Genomic DNA, 15,547 nt, shown 5'->3' on the forward strand with positions numbered 1-15,547 from the left:
TTAGGGACTCACTTTGAAGGACCCCACAGTTCACCTTCTCGGTATTTATTACTTGTTTATTTGTTATTACTATTTTGTTTTATTGTTTGTATTTGCACAATTTGTTATCTTTTGCACATTGGTTGTTTGTCCATCTTTGTGTGAAATTTTTCATTGATTCTATTGTATTTCTTTGTATTTACTGCGAATGTCCACAAGAAAATAAACCTCAGGGTTGTATATGGTGACATAAATGGACTTTGATAATAAATTTACTTTGAACTTTGAACTCTCAACTCTCTAGCTGAAAATCCATCTTCCTCAGATCCCTTTCTAAAACTCTGACTCGTGAATGTAAACCTGTATCTACTAGATTTAACACGAAACAACCTGCTGGAGGAGCTCAGCGGGTGGAGAATCATCTGACAATCAGAATTATGTTTATTATCACAGTTTTATTGAAGTGGAATATGTTGTTTCTGACAGCAAAGACAAAGTTAGCAGAAATTACAAAAATTACTGCAAAATGGGGAAAAATTAACGAGGTAGAGTTCACGGGTTCATCGACCATTCAGAAATCTGATGACAGAGGGATAGTGAGGTGTTGTTCATGGGTTTATGGACCGGTCAGAAATCTGATGGCAGAGGGATAGTGAGGTGTTGTTCATGGGTTTATGGACCGGTCAGAAATCTGATGATGGACAAGAAGAAGCTGTTTTTGAATCATTGATTGCAAGTCTTCAATTTTCTGTATCTCCTCCTTGATGGTAGTAACAAAAAGGCAGTGTGTTCTGTGTGGTGAGGGTCTTTAGCGATAGAAACTGCCTTCTTGAGGCAATGCGTTTTGAAGATGGTCGGGAGGGTTGTGCCCACGATGAGTCCACAGAGTCAGAGGACACTGAAGAACAGACCCTTTGCTGCCTCTTGTGACCCTGTGCGTTGGAGGCTGCATACCAGCCAGTGATGCAACCAGTCAGAATGCTCTCCGCTGGACATTTGTAGAAATTCCCAGATACCCTAAAACTCCAAAGAAATTATCAATATTTTGGGTTGAAACCCTGCCTAGGGACTGGGAATTTGCAAAGGTTTGACCCAGAACATGAACAATTCCTTTCTCATAGGTGTTCCTCAACCCACTGAGTTCCTCCAGTGGGTTGTTTGTCACTCCAGATTCCTTATGTCTCCATTGTATGGGGTGTCAGGGAGGGGTAGCACCTCAGGTGGGGGAACATGTTGCGTCCTTTTCAGGGCGGTTAGTCCACCTTTGGTCCCCACCTGGCACTCATCTCTCACCTGTGGCTCCCCGTAGCTGTTTGCATGCGACAGCGGCCACATCCCGGGCAACGGCTTCGACAAGCTGGCTAAACCAGGTGAGGGTAGCCGACGGGTCTCAAACCCTCGGTGCGAAAGGGAGTTGTCTATTCCAGCATGTGAAGACAGACTCCGGCGGATTGAGCGGACGAGACCAACGGAAGGTCCAACGGTCAAGAAGGCGGTCTCTGCAAGCGTCGTGGAACGTGTAGAGCAGGACAGGACACAGAAGACGTACTGGTCATCCACTGCGCCTAGTCCCATCTCCAGCCATCTCGACTCTGTCTTGCCACTGGATCCAGATGGGAATTGGGAAGAGAGAGTGAGGCTGACGCTGTGCAACTCTCCCTCACTTAAATCCAAATGATGTGCTAGTCTCGACACCATCATATTGGTGTCGAGGTCCTCATCGACGTCAACGATGGACGAACAATCAATCATGTCTCCATTAGATTTAGACAACTGCATTGGGGAAAGGTTTCCCACTACCCATTTGAGGTAGGATAAATAGAAGATCAGATTATTATTTAAATGGTGAACGACTGCAGCATGCTGTTGTGCAGAGGGACTTAACGAGTGTCGTGCATGAATCACAAATGGTCTGTTTGCGGGTGCAACAGGTTATCAAGAAGGCAGATAGAACACAGGTGTCCCCCGCTTTTCAAACATTCGCTTTATGAAACCTCACTGTTACGAAAGACCTACATTAGTTCCCTGTTTTGGCTAACAGAAGGTGTTTTCACTGTTACGAAGAAAGTCAGCACGCGATAAAAGGCAGCGCGCACCCCGAGCAGCCGCTCTCCCCCAGATTCGGAGTGGCATTGCTTAAACACATGCCTGTGAGCAGCCGTTTGCAAGATGAGTTATAAGGTATCGGAAAAGCCTAAAAGAGCTCGTAAGGGTGTCACACTTAACGTAAAACTAGACATAATTAAGCGTTTCAATCATGGTGAACGAAATAAGGACAAAGTGAGTTTGGCTTGTGGAAGTTGACGAAGATGATGTTTAAGAGGTTTTGGCATCCCATGACCAAGAACTGATAGATGAAGAGCTGATGCAATTGGAAGATGAAAGGATGACAATCGAAACCGAATGAGTAATGATAAAGTACGACTTTAATTTTGAAAGGTTTAGGGGATACTTGCAGGATGGTTTGAGTGCTTACAAAGAACTGTATGATCTAAAAATGCGCAAGGCTCAGCAGTCAAGCAAGCCTTCCACATCAGCCACAGCAGACGACGAACCTCGACCTTCGACATCGAGGCAGGCAGACATAGGAGAAGATGAGCTGCCTGCCCTGATCGACGATGAGATGATACCCCAGTGTCCCACCACCCCAGCCCCCAGGCTGCGGACAGATACTGATTTGCGGAGAATGCAGCAGTAGCCGGGAGGCACACAGCACATCTTTAAGAAAAAAGCCGAAATAAACATGCTAATTAATTAGCTGCCGCCCAGCACGTGTTTGTCGGCCCAGATCAGAGGCGATTGCCGCTGAGGAGGTTGATTCTGGAGATGAGAGGGTTAGCCCATGAGAAGAGATTGAGTCACCTGGAACTATAATTAGAAGAATGAGAGGGGATCTTATAGAGACACACAGCTCCAAAGTGTGCTATATATCTTTCTTTTCTTTCTTACTTCTACTATTTGTTCATCTGTGCACTTGTAATGCTACTGTGACACTGTAATTTCCTTTGGGATCAATAAAATATCTATCTATCTAAAATTATGAAGGGGATAGATAAGATGGAGGCAGAAGTGTTGTTTCGGGAGATGAGGAGGGATTGCTTCTCCCAGGGAGAGGTGAATCTGTGGAATTCTCTGTCCAGGAAAGTAGTAGAGGCCAATTAATTCATTACATCATTGTGGGCTGCAGGCTCTGTTCCTGTGCTCTACAGTTCAATGTTCTATGAAACATATAACACAACAAACAGGATAGATAAAATAGAGGCAGAAATGTTGTTTCTGCTGATATGTGAGACTAGAGCCGGGGGGGCATAGCCTCAAGATTTGGGGAGCAGATTAAGATGGAGATGAAGAGGATCTGCTTTTCCCGGAGAGTAGTGAATCTGTGGAATTCCCTGCTCAGGAAAACAGTAGAGGTTACCTCATTAAATATAGTTAAGACACAGTCAGATAGGGTTAGGCAGGGAGGTGGAGCTGAGTTCACGGCCAGATCAGCCATGACCTTACTGAATAGTGGAGAAGGCCTTACTGGCCAGATGGCCAAATCCCATTCCTGTTTCTTCTGTTCTTACCCAGCTCATAATTTTGTCTGTCTCCATCAGGTCCCCTCTGAGCCTCCTCTGGAGCCGGGGTGCAGAGTGAGGGAGACCCAGCGAAGCAGTGAAGAGTTTATGCAGATACCGGCCTGGAGGCCCCTGGTGTGTAATAGAGCTGGGATGAAGAGTGTGGGAGACCCAGCAAGGTGATGAAGAGTTTATGTGGATACTGGCTTGGAGACTCCTTGTGTTATGGAGCTGGGATGAAGAGCGAGGGAGACCTAGCGAGGTGATGAAGAGTTTATGCAGATACCGGCCTGCAAAGTCCCTGGTGTGGAATGGAGCCGGGGTGCAGAGTGAGGGAGATCCTGCCAAGTGGAATGTACGGGAAATAGCTCTCCACTTCTCCCCTCTCCCGCAGAACTGGCAAAAGACTCCGTATTTTGTGACAGGTGAGCCAAGCTGACAACCTCTCTCTCCCCTCCCCAAGCCCTGCACACTACCCCTCTACCCCTCTTCCTCGCTCTCACCTGCTTCACAAGAGCAGGCCACTCAACCCCTCAAGCATGCCCCCATCAGTTAGTGCGATCACAGCTGATCTGTCCGAGCCTTCCTCTCTTCGGTGCCAGTCCCCAACACTCTCAATACCCGGCTCTTTCAAACAGTTACCTATATCCACTTTAAATGAGCTCAGTTCCACAATTCTACTGCCTTTTCACTCCCTCCCCTTACCTCTACCTACCCTCATCCATTTTCTCACCATCTTTCCAGTCCTCCTACCTCTTCATTCTCTCCTCCTGTCATCCCATATCACCTTCCCTTCCCCTCCTCCTTTCACTCCATATCACCGTCCCATCCTCTTCTTCCTGTACCTCGCCTTCCATCCCATATCATTCCCTCCCCTCCCCTCCTCACCTCTCCTTCCTCATCTCACCCTCCCCTCCCCTCCTCTAACTCTTATCCTTTCCCCATTTCACCATCCCTACCCCTCCCTTCCTCCTACTTGATCCCACATTAGCCCCACACTCCCCTTGGTCTCCTCTCTTCAACTTGTCAGGACACTTGCTGCAGCTCATGTGAAGAAATAATCCTCCTGGACGAGCCAAGTCTTCTCCGACACCGAGTGGAGTAAATATGTTGATGTGCTCTCTTCACCCCTGTAACAGCTGGAGGAATGCTCAGCTGTACCATTGTATTTTACTGAGGATGTTCTACGAGTCTGTGGTGGCCAGTGCGATCATGTTTGCTGTTGTGTGCTGGGGCAGCAGGCTGAGGGTAGCAGACACCAACAGAATCAACAAACTCATTCGTCAGGCCAGTGATGTTGTGGGGATGGAACTGGACTCTCTGACGGTGGTGTCTGAAAAGAGGATGCTGTCCAAGTTGCATGCCATCTTGGTCAATGCCTTCCATCCACTACATAATGTACTGGGTGGGCACAGGAGTACATTCAGCCAGAGACTCATTCCTCCGAGATGCAGCACAGAGCATCATAGGAAGTCATTCCTGCCTGTGGCCATCAAACTTTACAACTCCTCCCTTGGAGGGTCAGACACCCTGAGCCAATAGGCTGGTCCTGGACTTATTTCATAATTTCCTGGCATAATTTACATATTACTATTTAACTATTTATGGTTCTATTACTATTTATTATTTATGGTGCAACTGTAACGAAAACCAATTTCCCCCGGGATCAGTAAAGTATGACTATTAACTATTTGTTCCCATGCGATTTTATTAATTGTCCGCGTGTGTAGAGTAGAGGTTAGTGCGACGCTATTACAGCTCGGGGCTTTGCAGTTCAGAGTTCAATTCCGTCCTCTATTAGCAAGTTTGTACTTCCTTCCTGTGTGTGTGTGGGTGTCCTCCGGGTGCTCTGGTTTCCTCCCACGGTCCAAAGATGCACCGGTTAACAGGATAATTGGCCATTATAAGTTGTCATGTGATTCGGCTAGGGTTCATTCAGTGGGTTGCTCGGTGGCGTGGCTGGTTGGATCAGGAGTCCCTGTTCTGTGCGTATCTCGACAATAAAAATAAATCAATCATTTCTGGCAGCACATTCCAGACACACACCAATCTTTGTGTAAAAAATCTTGCCTGCTCATTGCCTTTGAACTTTCCCTCTCTCACATATGACCATATAACAATTACAGCACGGAAACAGGCCATCTCGGCCCTTCTAGTCCGTGCCGAACTCTTACTCTCACCTAGTCCCACCGACCTGCACTCAGCCCATAACCCTCCATTCCTTTCCTGTCCATTTATCTATCCAATTTAACTTTAAACAACATCATCGAACCTGCCTCAACCACTTCTGCTGGAAGCTCGTTCCACACAGCTACCACTCTCTGAGTAAAGTTCCCCCTCATGTTACCCCTAAACTTTTGCCCTTTAACTCTCAACTCATGTCCTCTTGTTTGAATCTCTCCCACTCTCAATGGAAAAAGCCTATCCACAGCAACTCTATCAATCCCCCTCATAATCTTAAATACCTCTATCAAGTCCCCTCTCAACCTTCTGCGCTCCAAAGAATAAAGACCCAACTTGTTCAACCTTTCTCAGTAATTTAGGTGATGAAACCCAGGTAACATTCTAGTAAATCTTTTCTGTACTCTCTCTATTTTGTTGACATCTTTCCTATAATTCGGTGACCAGAACTGTACACACTACTCCAAATTTGGCCTCACCAATGCCTTGTACAATTTCAAGATTACATCCCAACTCCTATACTCAATGCTCTGATTTATAAAGGCCAGTATACCAAAAGCTTTCTTCACCACCCTGTCCACATGAGATTCCACCTTCAGGAAACTGTGCACCATTATTCCTAGATCCCTCTGTTCTACCGCATTCTCCAATGCCCTACCATTTACATTGTATGTCCTATTTTGATTAGTCCTACCAAAACATAGCACCTCACATTTATCAGCATTAAACTCCATCTGCCATCTTTCAGCCCACTCTTCTAACTGGCCTAAATCTCTCTGCAAGCTTTGAAAACCTACTTCATCATTCACAACGCCACCTATCTTAGTATCATCTGCATACTTACTAATCCAATTTACAACCCCATCATCCAGATCATTAATGTATATGACAAACAACATTGGACCCAGTACAGATTCCTGAGGCACACCACTAGTCACCGGCCTCCAACCTGACAAACAGTTATCCACCACTACTCTCTGGCGTCTCCCATCCAGCCACTGCTGAATCCATTTTACTAAGTCAATATTAATACCTAACGATTGAACTTTCCTAACTAACCTTCCGTGTGGAACCTTGTCAAAGGCCTTACTGAAGTCCACTTCAAAAAGTTCAATAAGATTTGTCATAAGATCTAAGGAGCTGGTGGTAGACCTGAGGAGAGCTAAGGTACCGGTGACCCCTGTTTCCATCCAAGGGGTCAGTGTGGACATGGTGAAGGATTACAAATACCTGGGGATACGAATTGACAATAAACTGGACTGGTCAAAGAACACTGAGGCTGTCTACAAGAAGGGTCAGAGCTGTCTCTATTTCCTGAAGAGACTGAGGTCCTTTAACATCTGCCGGACGATGCTGAGGATGTTCTACGAGTCTGTGGTGGCCAGTGCGATCATGTTTGCTGTTGTGTGCTGGGGCAGCAGGCTGAGGGTAGCAGACACCAACAGAGTCAACAAACTCATTCGTAAGGCCAGTGATGTTGTGGGGATGGAACTGGACGCTCTGACGGTGGTGTCTGAAAAGAGGATGCTGTCCAAGTTGCATGCATCTTGGACAATGTCTCCCATCCACTACATAATGTACTGGGTGGGCACAGGAGTACATTCAGCCAGAGACTCATTCCACCGAGATGCAGCACAGAGCGTCATAGGAAGTCATTCCTGCCTGTGGCCATTAAACTTTACAACTCCTCCCTTGGCGGGTCAGACATCCTGAGCCAATAGGCTGGTCCTGGACTTATTTCCTGGCAATAATTTACATATCACTATTTAACTATTTATGGTGTTACTACTATTTATTATTTATGGTGCAACTGTAACGAGAACCAATTTCCCCCGGGATCAATAAAGTATGACCATGACTATGACTACTATGGCTGTAGATGGAGGATGTTCAGTGCTTAGAGGAGCAATCCCATTGCTCCCTTCTGTACACTCCTTGTGTCCCTCTCAACCCCATCAACCTCCGCCCATTTGGTTCTTTTAGCACGCACCCACACTGAGGGGTAACTTACCACCGCCACATAAAACCATTAGACCATAAGGCAGAGCAGCAGAATTCGGCCATTTAGCCCATTGAATCTGCTCATGGCTGATTTCTTATCCTTCTCAACTCCATTTTCCTGACTTCTATCTGTAGTCACTGATGCCCTGACTAATCAAGAACTTATCAACCTCCAATTTAAATATACCCAATGACCTGGCCTCCATAGATTCACCACCCTCTGGCTAAAGAAATTCCTGCTCATCCTTCTATTCTGAGGCCGTGCCCTCTGGTCCTAGACTCCCCAACCATAGGGAGCAGCCTCTGCACATCCACTCTATCTAGGCCATTGGATATTTGATAAGTTTCAATGAGAACCTGTTGTAAGAGAGGAGACGGATTCGATAGGTCTCAAAGGCGAGGACTCTGGACACAATCTTGGTAGTAAAGGATTTTATGTACAGAAGGCAAACGTGGAAAATAGCAACAGAAGCAACATGCACACAATTTACAGTAGTTGGATCAGCAATAAAACACACGCGGACAATTAATAAAATCGCATGGGAACAAATAGTTAATAGTCATACTTTACTGATCCCGGGGGAAATTGGTTTTCGTTACAGTTGCACCATAAATAATTAAATAGTAATAAAACCATAAATAGTTAAATAGTAATATGTAAATTATGCCAGGAAATAAGTCCAGGACCAGCCTATTGGCTCAGGGTGTCTGACCCTCCAAGGGAGAAGTTGTAAAGTTTGATGGCCACAGGCAGGAATGACTTCCTATGACGCTCTGTGCTGCATCTCAGTGGAATGAGTCTCTCGCTGAATGTACTCCTGTGCCCAACCAGTACATTATGTAGTGGATGGGAGACATTGTCCAAGATGGCATGCAACTTGGACAGCATCCTCTTTTCAGACACCACCGTGAGAGAGTCCAGTTCCATCCCTACAACATCACTGGCCTTACGAATGAGTTTGTTGATTCTGTTGGTGTCTGCTACCGTCAGCCTGCTGCCCCAGCACACAAAAGCAAACATGATCACACTGGCCACCACAGACTCGTAGAACATCCTCAGCATCGTCCGACAGATGTTAAAGGTCCTCAGTCTCCTCAGGAAATAGAGACGGCTCTGACCCTTCTGTAGACAGCCTCAGTGTTCTTTGACCAGTCCAGTTTATTGTCAATTCGTATCAAAAAGTACACACACACACACACACACACATACAACCAAGGGAAAAGTCAATACAATACTTGACACCCTTGACCCTGTGCGGGCACGGCTCTTAGGATATTAGGGTCAATACCCACACCCCTAACCCTATTCAATGCACAACTCACCAACGGCAGGGTGATCTCTTGGAGGTAGCAAAAAAGAGAAAGGGTCAAGCACACGTGGCTTCCTTCGCAGTGCAGCAGGGCTGATGAGTCCAGCCCAGGTGATTCACAGGGAGCCAATGGCTCGGTGCCAGCAGGGTGAAGCTGATTATAAAGGCCAATTGCCCGAGGTCAAGTACAAGGCTAATTAATGGGGCCAATGGTTAGGTGTGCATTGATGGGCGGGGGGGGGGGTCAAACCCTGATTGGCAGGTGACGTGTCTTTCAACCAGGTAGTGGGCAGCGCTGTCATGTGACAGTCACGACCCCTCCAATACCGAACCCCCTCAATACTTCTAAATTCCAGTGAGCACAGGCCCAGGGCCTTCAAACACTCCTCACACATTAACCCTTTCATTCCTGGGCTAATTCTTGTGAACTCCCTCTGGACGCTCTCCAATACCAGCACATCCTTTCTAAATTAAGGGGCCCAAAACTGCTCACAGTATTCCAAGTGTGGCCTGACCAATGCCTCATTAAGCCACAGCATTACATCCTTGCTCTTGTATTCTATAAAAGATGTGGGAGGAAAGTAAAGGAACATGAGAGGAAACTAGGCACCCCACACCCCTCTGTCACGGAGTCCTCATCTCCACCTCTGTAGCATCCCCTGCCTCTTCCTTGCCACTACTGGTTCCTGCCTGGATTGCTCCTACCGTCTGGTCTCTGCCCCACCCCTCTACACCACTTCTGCAGCTGACATAAGCGAGAGGCTGGTGGAATGTTTATGTACTAATGTTATCGCATAAACATTGACCTTGGGACACAGTGAGCAAAGAGCAATACTGCACAGGAACAGGCTCTTTGTCCCACAATGTCTGTGCCAAACACAATGCCAGGTTATACTGAATCTCTTCTGTCCATACATAATCCACCTCCCCTCCCCATGTACGTTCTGAGCCTGCGATGCTGCTGCAGCGAGGCACGCAGGATGCTGGAGGAACTCAGCAGGCCGGGCAGGGCCCACGGAGCGGAAATAAACAGCCAGCGTTTCGGGCCGAGACCCTTCATCAGGAAGGGGGCAGAAGCCAGGATGAGAAAGTGGAGGGAAAGGGAGGGGTACGGGCTGGCAGGTGGTAGGTGAGACCTAGTGAGGGGGCAGGGAGGGGGGGAAGAGGTAAAAGGCTGAAGAAGAAGGAATCTAATAGAGACAGTGGACCATGGAAAAAAGGGAAGGAGGAAGGGAACCAAAGCATTGCACCTGTGCCTGTGCACGTGATAATGACAGGCTCAGATTTATTTATTCATAGTTCAAAGTAAATTTATTATCAACGTACATACTGTATTCTTGCAGGTGTTCGTAGAACCACAATAGAATCAATGAAAAACTACACACAACAAAAACAAATAATGTAGAAAAGAAAACAAATTGTGCAAATACCAAAAAAGAAAAGAAAAGAATAACTGAGTAATAAATACTAAGAACATGAGTTGTAGTCGTCGAAGGTGAGCAGTGTATAAAATCAGTTCAGTGTTGGGGTGAGTGAAAGTTCAGGAGCCTGATGTCTGAGGGACAGTAACCGTATCTGAACCTGGTGAAGTGCGATCTGAGACTCCTGTACCTCCTTGCTGATGGCAGCTGTGAGAAGAGAATTTGCCCTGGATGGTGAGGGTCCTCACAGATGGATGCTGTTTTCCTGCCGCAGCACTCCTTGTAAATGTGCTCACTGGCGGGAGGATGACTGGTAGTGACAGACTGGTCTGTATTGATTACTTTTTGTAGGCTTTTCCGTTCAAGGGCATTGGTGTTTCCCTACCAGATTGTGATGCAACCAGTCAGTATACTCTACCACGCATCTATAAAAAATTGACAGAGTTTTAAATGATGTGTTGAATGTGTAGAGGATTGTCAAAGATTGCAGAGAGACATTGATAGGATGCAGAAGTGGGCTGAGAAGTGGCAGATGGAGTTCGACCCGGAGAAGTGTGAGGTGGTACACTTTGGAAGGACAAACTCCAAGGCAGAGTACAAAGTAAATGGCAGGATACTTGGTAGTGTGGAGGAGCAGAGGGATCTCGGGGTACATGTCCACAGATCCCAGTAAGTTGCCTCACAGGTGGATAGGGTAGTTAAGAAAGCTTATGGGATGTTAGCTTTCATAAGTCGAGGGATAGAGTTTAAGAGTCGCGATGTAATGATGCAGCTCTGTAAAACTCTGGTTAGGCCACACTTGGAGTACTGTGTCCAGTTCTGGTTGTCTCACTATGGGAAGGATGTGGAAGCATTGGAAAGGGTACAGAGGAGATTTACCAGGATGCTGCCCGGTTTAGAGAGTATGCATTATGATCAGAAATTAAGGGAGCTAGGGCTTTACTCTTTGGAGAGAAGGAGGATGAGAGGAGACATGATAGAGGTATACAAGATAATAAGAGGAATAGATAGAGTGGATAGCCAGCGCCTCTTCCCCAGGGCACCACTGCTCAGTACAAGAGGACATGGCTTTAAGGTAAGGGGTGGGAAGTTCAAGGGGGATATTAGAGGAAGGTTTTTTACTCAGAGAGTGGTTGGTGCGTGGAATGCACTGCCTGAGTCAGTGGTGGAGACAGATACACTAGTGAAGTTTAAGAGACTACTAGACAGGTATATGGAGGAATTTTAGGTGGGACCTTATCTGGGAGGCTGGGTTTGAGGGTCGGCACAACATTGTGGGCCGAAGGGCCTGTACTGTGCTGTACTACTCTATGTTCTATGTTCTATCTTCGCAAACCTCTGAGAAATTAGAGGCACTGCCACACTTTCTTCATAATGACACTTAAGTGCTGGGCCTAGGACAGATTCTGTGAGATGATAACACCAAGAAATTTAAAGTTGCTGACCCTCTCCACCTCTGATCCCCGATGAAAACTGGCTCATGGACCTTTGGTTTCCTCCTCCTGTAGTCAGTAATCAGCTCCTTGGTTCTGCTGACGTTGAGTGAGAGATTGCTGTTGTGGCTCCACTCAGACAGATTTCCAGTCTCCCGCCTGTAAGTGTACATCAAAACATACAGTGGCATTCAGCTTTTGTGTTAACAACCAACACAACCTGAGGATATGCTGGGAACAGCCCGCTAGAGTCATCACATTCCACGTCCACAATGCTGGTAGAATAACACAAGCAACACCAATAACAACAACAACAGAACAACAGCAACAAAACAACAACAGCCCGCAATGCCGCCTGAATTCTGTTAAGCCTTGATGGCTGGTCTGGGACTGGTGCTCTCTCTGCCTCTTTGATGGCTTTATGGAAGTGTTATCTCAATTTCTTATAAAGGTCAGGGGCACCTGATTTGAATGCCGCATTCCTGGACTTCAGTAGGGTATGGATCTCCTGGTTCGTCCATGGCCTCCAGTTTGGGGGTCACCTGGATTGACCACTTTAGTGCACAGCTCCCCACACACATTGGTAAAGTCCATGGTTTTGGTGAGTACTCATCTAGGTCGATGGCTGAGTCTGCCAGTCTACCGACCCAAGGTAGTCATGCAGAAGCTCCTCAGTCTTTTCAGACCTGCACCATAAAAGCTTTCTGTTTGTACACAGGGAGAAGCAGCATAGCCTGGTGGTCTGATTTACCAAAGTGTGGTTTGGGGGGCTGGATTGGTAGGCATGTCAGTTAGCTATGTAGCAAGGGTCAGAGGTGTTTAGGCCCCTGGTGGGACAGGAGAGATGCTGGTAGTATTTTGGTAACCTCTCTTGGAGTGGCCTGGTTAAAGTCACTGACAATGATGAAGAGAGCCTCAGGGTATCTCCCATTCAAGGCTTCACAGCTCATGGTTCTAGTCACATACACACAGGAATATTAGCTCTTTGCAGCAGCATTACAATCCATTACAAACATATCACGTTAACTTAAACTTCAATGAAAATAAATTATACATGAACTTGCACAACAAGTTAAACATGACACCGGACCAGATGACTGGAATTTTACCGTTGGGCGCACTGCCCTTCTCCACCTCTCACTCAAAACCTTCAAAGTTCAAAGTAAATTTAGAGTAGTCATCATAGACTACCCTGAGATTTATTTTCCTGCAGGCATTTTCAGTAGAACAGAGGAACACAATAGAATCAATGAAAAACTACACACAAAGGGATACTGACAGACATCCAGGGTTATTGACTCTGGTTTGATGTAGTGCTACAAGATTCAACACCCCTCCTCCACCACTACTATCCATGTGTTATTTCTCTCCTGAAGTCAAACAGCACAATGTTTTCTTTTGATAGAATTTTTCCTTTCACTGTTGCCCACAGCAATTTCTAAGAAATTAATCTTCATATCTTTTTCCGAACTGCACATAGTTCTTCAACCAATCTGTTTACACCACTCGGAGGAACTGTCAACTGAGCTGATTAACGCCTTACATTCCCTCAATTAACCCTTTCTTATTGTAAGCAAATCTGCTCAGTCCTTCGATGAGCACAAAGCGTATTATAAACGTACCTTGGGACTGGGAGTTTGTAAGGGAAGCTGTTTTACATAGAGGTGGCTGTTATATAGTATTTGCTTGTGTTTCCATAATTGTTATAGTTAAATGATTGGAATAATGGACAGTGAATAAGACTACAATACAGCACAAGGCAAATCCAGTAGCAGCCTTTAGCTGACCTTCACACACCTGATGAGGTCATGATGATGCCCCACAGCTACAGGGTACAGGAGTAGACTACTCCTACATACAACAACCTGACCAGCTCACAGGTCCTCTCTCCTGCCCTATAACTAGCCAACAAGCATTTTATTTTTATTACCTGTTTATTTTATTTAGTGATACAACGCAAAATAGGCCTTTCTGGTCCGATGAACCCACCTATTTAACATTTGCCAAATGACAGGACTTTTTACGATGGCCAATTAACCTAATAACTGGTACGTCTTTGGAATGTGGCAGGAAACTCACGTACAGTACTCGTAATGGGAAGGACGTACAAACTTTTTTACAGACAATATCAGAAATGAACTCTGGACTCCAAGCTGAGCTGTAATCACACAACCCCAAGTTCCTCGAGGATCCTTTGTCTCAGTGCCTGAAGATGACATGCAGGATACCTTCAAGAGAGTGAATCCAAGGAAAGCATCCAGACCGGACAGTGTACCTGGCCGAGTAGTGAAGACCTGTGCTGACCAGCTGCTGGTGTGTTCACGGATATCATCAACCTCTTGCTTCAGCATTGTGTGATACCCACCTGCTTCCAGCAAGTTCCAATCGTACTTGTGCCCAAGAAGAGATTGGTAGCCTGCCTCAATGACTATCGCCCAGTGGCACTTGCATCCACAGTGCCGTAGCATATCAGGTTCTGTCTGAGCGGCAACTTGGATCGGCTCCAATTTGCCGACTGAAGCAACAGATCCACAGCAGATGCCATCTCATTGGCTCTTCACACAACCCTGGAACATCTGGACAGAAAAGATGCATATATCAGGATGCCCTTTATTGATTACAGTTTAGCATTTAATACTGTCATCCCCTCAAAACTAATCAGTAAACTCGAAGGTCTGGGCCTCAATACCCCCTTGTGCAAATGGATCCTGGAATTCCTCACTTGCAAAGTCAGTCAGTTTGGATTGGCAAAACACATCCTCCGCAATCCCCATCAGCACTGCAAGGATGTGAGTTTACTCCTCTGCTCTACTCGCTTCACACCTATGACTGTGTGGCTAAATACAGCTCCAACACCATATACAAGTTTGCTGATGACACCATTGTAGGGGGATCCAGGGGGTCAGTGTGGACATGGTGGAGGATTACAAATACCTGGGGATACGAATTGACAATAAACTGGACTGGTCAAAGAACCCTGAGGCTGTCTACAAGAAGGGTCAGAGCCGTCTCTATTTCCTGAGGAGACTGAGGTCCTTTAACATCTGCCGGACGATGCTGAGGATGTTCTACGAGTCTGTGGTGGCCAGTGCTATCATGTTTGCTGTTGTGTGCTGGGGCAGCAGACACTAACAGAATCAACAAACTCATTCGTAAGGCCAGTGATGTTGTGGGGATGGAACTGGACTCTCTGACGGTGGTGTCTGAAAAGAGGATGCTGTCCAAGTTGCATGCCATCTTGGACAATGTCTCCCATCCACTACATAATGTACTGGTTGGGCACAGGAGTACATTCAGCCAGAGACTCATTCCACCGAGATGCAGCACAGAGCGTCATAGGAAGTCATTCCTGCCTGTGGCCATCAAACTTTACAACTCCTCCCTTGGAGGGTCAGACACCCTGAGCCAATAGGCTGGTCCTGGACTTATTTCATAATTTCCTGGCATAATTTACATATTACTATTTAACTATTTATGGTTTTATTACTATTTAATTACTTATGGTGCAACTGTAACGAAAACCAATTTCCCCCGAGATCAATAAAGTATGACTATGACTATGTATCAAAGGTGGTGATGAACCAGCACACAGGAGGGAGATTGAAAACTTGGCTGAGTGGTGTAATAACATCAACCTCTCACTCAATGTCAATAAGACCAAG

The 15,547-nt window shown here is 46.2% G+C and overlaps 1 long non-coding RNA gene across 1 annotated transcript in view; it reads left to right on the top strand.

The window, feature by feature from the left end:
* Nucleotides 1–15,547, top strand: part of LOC134337600 (uncharacterized) — a 45,656-nt gene that overhangs the window by 16,464 nt on the left and 13,645 nt on the right. Inside the window, exon 2 of the long non-coding RNA XR_010016028.1 lies at nucleotides 3,579–3,964. This is a non-coding gene — a long non-coding RNA (uncharacterized LOC134337600). The remainder of the gene's footprint in view (nucleotides 1–3,578; nucleotides 3,965–15,547) is intronic.

Source organism: Mobula hypostoma, chromosome 2, assembly GCF_963921235.1.
Source record: "Mobula hypostoma chromosome 2, sMobHyp1.1, whole genome shotgun sequence".
Taxonomy (NCBI): domain Eukaryota; kingdom Metazoa; phylum Chordata; class Chondrichthyes; order Myliobatiformes; family Myliobatidae; genus Mobula; species Mobula hypostoma.